Genomic DNA, 6,552 nt, shown 5'->3' on the forward strand with positions numbered 1-6,552 from the left:
CCTCTCCGCGGGCGCCCGGCGCGGGTCGCGCGGAGCGGGCTGGCATGGGTGGGCAGGCCCGGGCGGGTTCCAAAGTAGCTCTTTGTCTGGGCCGCGCCTCCTCCGTCCCGGACCCTGGCCATCCGCGCCGGAGGTCCCAGCCGCCGTCCGACAGGCTGACTGCCACCTCAGGAGGGAGACCCCCCCCCCCCAGCCCCAGCGCAATTCCGGCGTCTCCCCCTCCGGAGAGAGGCACAGCTGACGGCCCCGCCCACCACAGCGGGGACCCCGAGCCTGCCGCGGGGGAGGAGGGGCCTTGTGGGCACCGGCCCCGCCCGCGCCTCTGCGGCCTCCCCGGTCGGGACCCCCAGGCCCAGAGATCCCGGACCGCGGAGAGCAGGGACGGGGGCTTCCTGGGTGGGGGTCCGGGTATGGGGGGATCGCCGCCCAAAGCCAGAACGTGGAGCCCGCGGTCATTGCACAAGCACCCAGCGGAGAGTCCCCAGCAGAGGTCGCCGGGGGCAGGGACGGCCAAGGACAGGCGCGCGGGGGGTGGGGGGGCGGGGTAAGGGTACGCGGCGGGCGGACAGTGCTGGCACGTGGGCGACAGGGACGCCTATAGTCCAGAGCCAGCCTAGGAGAGGGACTGGCCTCGAGGGTGCTGGCAGGTCAGCATTGGAAGCTCCGACCCCTTCCCCGGGACGGACAGCCAAAGTGAGACTGAGCACAGCGGGAAAGGGTGTGAAAGACCCCGTCGAGGTCAAGGAAGACGGGGTGGAAGAGAGGGCGGGCCGGGCCCGGAATTCATCCGGAAGACCGCCCCCTGATGCGGACCCTGGCTGGGAGAGACGGAACAGACAGAGGTCAAGGTTGACTGCAAGGGCCTCGATGTTGATCTTGTATCCTGCAACCTTGGTGGACGCGTTAATTCCAACAGTTTTTCAGTCGATCCCAAGGATTTTCTACATACAAAGTGATGACATCTGTCATCGGAAATACGACGGAAATAGTCTTACCTCTTACTTTTCAATCCTGGTGTCCTTTATTTCCTCGTCTTCCCTAACGTCCCTGGCCACAGCCTCCGGTAGAGTCGACATCCTAGCCTTGTTTCTTCTCTTAGGAGATTTTGGCCAAAATCTTCCCACTTCCCCCACCTCCCAGCCCCTGCCAACCACAGATCTACTCTCCGGTTGGTTTTTGGATTCCATGTGTAAGGGAGCTCACACAGTATTTGTCTTTCTCTGGTTTATTTCACTCAGTGTAGTGCACTGGAGGCTTACCCAGGTTGTCACAAGTGACAGGGGTTTCTTTTCCATAGCTGTGCTCCTGTGCTTCATTCATACATGTGAGATATACATGTATGTAAAACTACAGAACCCACTGATGGACACTCAGGTTGTCTCCGTGCCGTGGCTGTTGTGAATGTGCTGTGATGAACATGGGGGTGGGTATTTTCTCAAATTAGAATTTTTGTTTCCTTTGGATAAATACCAAGAAGTAGAATTGCTAGATCATAAAGTTGTTCTATTTTTTAATTTTTTGAGGAGCCTCCACACTGTTCCCCATAGCGGCTGCACCAGCTTACATTCCCACCAGCAGTGCACGGGGTTCCCCTGGGTCCACGTCCCCACCAACACCTGTCAGCTCTTGAGTTTTTGATGGCGGCCATTTGTAGATGAGCATTTTCCCCGATGCTGTCGGGCAGCTTTTCATGTACATGTTGGCCGTTTATATGTCGTCTCTGGTTTTTTTTTTGTTTGTTTTTTTAATGTTTATTTCTGAGAGAGAGAGCAGGGAAGGGGCAGAGACAGAAGGAGACACAGAATCCGAAGCAGGCTGCAGGCTCTGAGCTGTCAGCACAGAGCCGGACACGAACCCACCAACCACGGGATCGTGACCTGTGGATTGGACACTTAACCGACTGAGCCATCCAGGCGTCCCTATATATCATCTGTGGAAAAATGCCTGTTCAGATCTTTTGCCAATTTCTTAAATTGGATTATTTGTTTGGGAGTACTCCCCCTCTTCAGTATTTTTGGAAGAGTGAGAAAGTGATTTTAATTCTTAAAATGTTTGGTAGGATTCACCAGTAAAACCATCTGGTCCTGAGCTTTTCTTTGTTGGGGGATTTTCGATGACTGTCAATCTCCTGAGTCACTAGTGGCACATCCAGATTTTCTGTTCATGGTTCAGGGTTGGTAGGCTCCCTGTTTCCAGGCATTTATTCATTTCTTCCAGGCTCTCCCGTTTGTTGGCACATGCTTGTCCACACTAGTCCCTTATGATCCTTTGTATTTCTGTGACGTCTCTTGTAATGTCGCCTCTTTCATTTATACTTCTGTTGACTTGAATCCTTTTTTTCCTGGTTAATCTAGCAAAAGGTTTGTCAATTCTGTGTATCTTTTCAGAACACCAGCTTCCTTGAGGTTTTTCATCTTGTTTTTCTAGTTCCTATTTCATTTACTTCTGCTCTAATCATCCTTATTATTTCCTTTGTTCTGTTAATGTTGGGCTTCGTTTGTGCTTCTTGTATACCTTCAAGGTGTGAAGTTGGGGTGCTGCATTGAGATCTTCCCTTTCTTCCTGACGTCGCCCTTATCTCTATCAGCTTCCCTCGCCGAACTCCTCTTGCTCCGTCCTGTTCGGTGTGGTATGTTGTGTTTTGTGTGTCTCATAATACTTTCTGATTTCCTTTTTTATTTCTTCTCTGACCCATTGGTTATTGGGGCGTGCTGTTTAATTTCAATGCATTTGTAGATTCTCTGGGGGTTCTTCTGTTGCTGATTTCTAGCCATGGTGGTCATGAAAGATACTTGATGTGATTCCAATCCCCTTCACTTTGTTAAGACTCGCTCTGCGTCCCAGCAGGTGACCCGTGCTGGAGGGTGCTGTGTGTGTCCTTGAGATCTGTGTCCGGCTGCTGTCCAGTGGAGTTCGGTTAGTCTTGTCCACGGTGTTGTTCAAGTACGCTCTTTCCTTACCGACTCTCTCTGGACACTCTATCCAGTGCTGACGGTGGGGTGTTAAAGTTTCCTCCTGTCACTGGATGTCTGTCTTTCCCTTGACTTCCGTACTGTTCATCTCCAATCTTCAGGTGCTTCCGTGTTCGGTGCTATATATACACGTATATATGTAGTATTTGCCATCGTTAGATCTTCTTGATGACCTGACCCCGTTATTGCTGTACGGTGACGTCTGTCTCTCGTGACCAGTTGTGACTGACGGTCTGTCTTACCCGGTATGAGCGCGGCCTCTCTACTGTCACTGGGTCTCGGTGTGACATGTGCCTTCCTGTGTCCCTTCACCCTCAGCCTGTGAGTGCCCTCAGAGCCCAAGTGAGTCTCCTGGAGGCAGCATGTGGGTGGAGCTTGTTTTTTATCCATTCAGTCAAGATCTGTCTTGTACTGGGGCGCCTGGTGGCTCAGTCGGTGAAGCGTCCGACTTCGGCTCAGGTCAGATCTCACGTTCGTGGGTTCGAGCCCCGCGTCAGGCTCTGTGCCGACAGCTGGCTCAGAGCCTGGAGCCTGCTTCCCCTTCTGTGTCTCCTTCTCTCTCTGTCCCTCCCCCTCTCATGCTCTGTCTCTCCCTGTATCAAAAATAAATAAAACATTAAAAAATTTTTAAAAAAAGATCTGTCTTTTATTTGCAAACTTAACCCATTTACATTTAAAGTAATTCTTGGTAAGTAAGAACTCAGAATTGCCACTTTGTTACCTGTTCTGTATTATGTTGTTCTTTTAGTCCTCTCTTGCTGTCCGGTTTGTGGTTTATTTCTCACAGCAGCGGTATGCCGTGACTCTTTTATCTCTTATGAAAATATAACAGGCTATTTTTTTAAGTAATCTCTACACCCAACATGGGGCTTGAATTCACCACCCTGAGATCGGGAGCTACACACTCCACCCACTGAGCCAGCTGGGCGCCCCGAAAACAGTCGATTTTAAGGTGACAACGTACCTTCAGTCAGCAGGTGCAAGAGCCCCACACTGTTACTTCCCCGCTCCCATTTTATGCCATTAACATCACGCTTTGCGCCTTTCCATACGGTGCGTCCATTTACAAATGCTCACGCTGCTGCGAGTTTTAATAGCACGGCCTTGTCTGAGGGTTACACTGGAGATGGGAGTGATGTGCACACCCGCTGCAGAGTTGGGGCGCTCTGAACTTCACTAAATACTCACCTGTACCTGTGAGGTTCACACTTGTATTTGTTTCTGCGTCGTTGCTTAGCATTTTTCCTTCCCACCGGAAGGGCCCCTGTCTGCCTGGCTCCCAGGGCAGGCTGGGGGTGACCAACTCGTCAGGAAGTCCTCCCTGTGCTTGGCTCTGAAGGGGCACACCCGTCCTCTGGGCTGTGGAAACTGGTTTGGGCAGGTGACCACACCTTCCCCAGGCCGGGGAGGAGCCGGGTTAGAGGCGGGCGCTGGGGCTGCAGTGGGGCCCTCGGGTCGGGTCGGGTCGGGTCGGTATGGAAACCGGTTCGCCTCCTGATGGGCGTCGTGGGGCCAAACAGCAGGAAGAAGAAGGGTTCCACTCGCAGCCTGTGAGGGAGCTTCCCCAGAGCAGTATCTCCCCGAACCACAAAACTGGGGAGGTGGTTTTTAAAGTATTTATTTATTTTGAGAGAGAGAATCCCAGGCAGGCTGTGTACTATCAGCGCAGAGCCCAACCCGGGCCTCGAACCCATGAGCCGTGAGATCATGACCTGAGCTGAAACCAAAAGGCGGACGCTTAACCACTTAGCCGCCGAGCCCCCCAGCGCCCCGGAAGCTGGGGACGTTTGAAGCTGAGGGTCTGTGCGTGTTCGTGAAGGGGCTCGCTTGGTGGGGACCCAGCACAGACCTCTCGAGGTGACTCAGTCCCAGCGACTGCCCCGAGGCAGCGGGGATCAGTGGCATCAGTTCTGGCTCCAGCCGGCCTGGGATGAGCGTCAGAGGTTCAGATCTGCAAAGTCAAGTGCGCATCTGGTCTGTCTTCACCTGGGCCAAGATTAGGCCTTTTCTTGGCCCCGACTTGGCGTTTGCTCTCCTGTTCTGTTTGGAGGATGGGGGGGGGGGCAACATGTTCTCATGCCAGGAAAGCTGTGTCTGTCTGGGTTTTCTGCCCATCGCCCTGTGCCCTGAAGGTGTCGCTGCCACCACATCCCTTGGGGGGCACCGGCCAGGTCACCAGGAGGGCCCCAGATGGGCTGGCTGAGTCCCTGTCCACTCCAGCCTCCAGAGCCACCACCGAGGTCCACAGACCTGGCTTTGCAGGCAGAGTCTCTCCCGCCAGGTGCATGGGCTGCACCCTGCCGGTCAGAGAGGCTGCAGCGGAGCGCAGACCCCTCAGTGTCTCTGGGGACACAGATGTCCTGCTGCGTCCCTGTGCCTGCGGGATCACTCGGGGGCTGGGGCCAGTCCCGGGCCGCCCCAGGGCCCGTAGCCCGGATGAGGTCGGTGTCCTATGACCGAGGCATTGCTGGGAGCCACCCCTGCCAGGCCCCTCGGCAAACGGTGCTGCAGGGGCTGTGGCAGGGTCTGTGCCCGGACCCGCGTGGGCAGATCAGCCGCCGGGGTGTGAGCCCGCCTTCCCGTGTCCGGGGCTCAGCCACATCGGATCACACAGTCCCCACCAAGGCACCTTTGTCCACGAATGGACGCCCACTCGGTGCAGGTCAGTGGGGATCCCAGGGGGACGCCCACTCGGCCGCCCTGCCCACGGGGCTCCTGGGCACGGGTCCCCTTGCACGTCCCTGGACGCCGGCTACACTGCCTCGTTGGAGCGTGTGTCCACATTCCCGAGTCACGGGCCTAGCGTGGCGAGGTCCTGGTCTGGTTGGTATCAGGGTGACGCTGGCCTCAGGAAATGAGTTGGAAGTGGTCTCTCCTCCCGCGTCTTTTGGAAATCGTGGGGAGACCCGGCGGCGTCCCCCTGCGGGCAGGGCAGAGCGTCGAAGCCTCCGGAGCCCGGCTTCCCTCCGTCACTAGCGTGTGAGAATTCTCTGTCTTCGCTTGTTCGGGGTCTACTCGGATCGTCTGTTTCCTCTTCAGTCGGTTTCAGGGATCTGTGTCATCCCAAGAATTCACCCTTCCATCTCAGTCCAAGGACTTTGTCCTAAGAATGGTGAAGGCCGAGTTATCCCGCCCCAGGAGGCCAGAGGCCAGGGGCAGCCGTGCAGGGGAAGGGGAAGGGGACTAGTGTAGCCTCGGACGCAGTAAGTTCGAGATGCCCATTGGGCCCCAGGTGGAAACGGCTCCTGGGGAGGGGAGGGGCCAGTAGGAGGTGCCGCCACAGAGAGGGCCGGGCATGGAAGAAAGGGCACGATGGGGAGAAGAGGCCCCCCGGGAGCCATCACCGCAGGCAGCAGGCCGCCTGGAGGCTGGGGACAAGGGTACCGGGAGAGGGAGCCGCCCTGGAAGCCAGGGTGAAGCCATCCCGGAGGAGGGCTGACTGCTGAGAAGTCGGGCCTGGGACTCGGTGACACCCTGAGGGTCCGATGGGCAGGGGTGTGGACTGGCGGAGGCAGAGCAGACTGAGTCCCAAGTTCCACTGCAAAGGATCGCAGAGAAATGGAGCGGTGGCCCCAGGCAG

Source organism: Suricata suricatta, chromosome 13 (genome assembly GCF_006229205.1).
Source record: "Suricata suricatta isolate VVHF042 chromosome 13, meerkat_22Aug2017_6uvM2_HiC, whole genome shotgun sequence".
NCBI lineage: Eukaryota > Metazoa > Chordata > Mammalia > Carnivora > Herpestidae > Suricata > Suricata suricatta.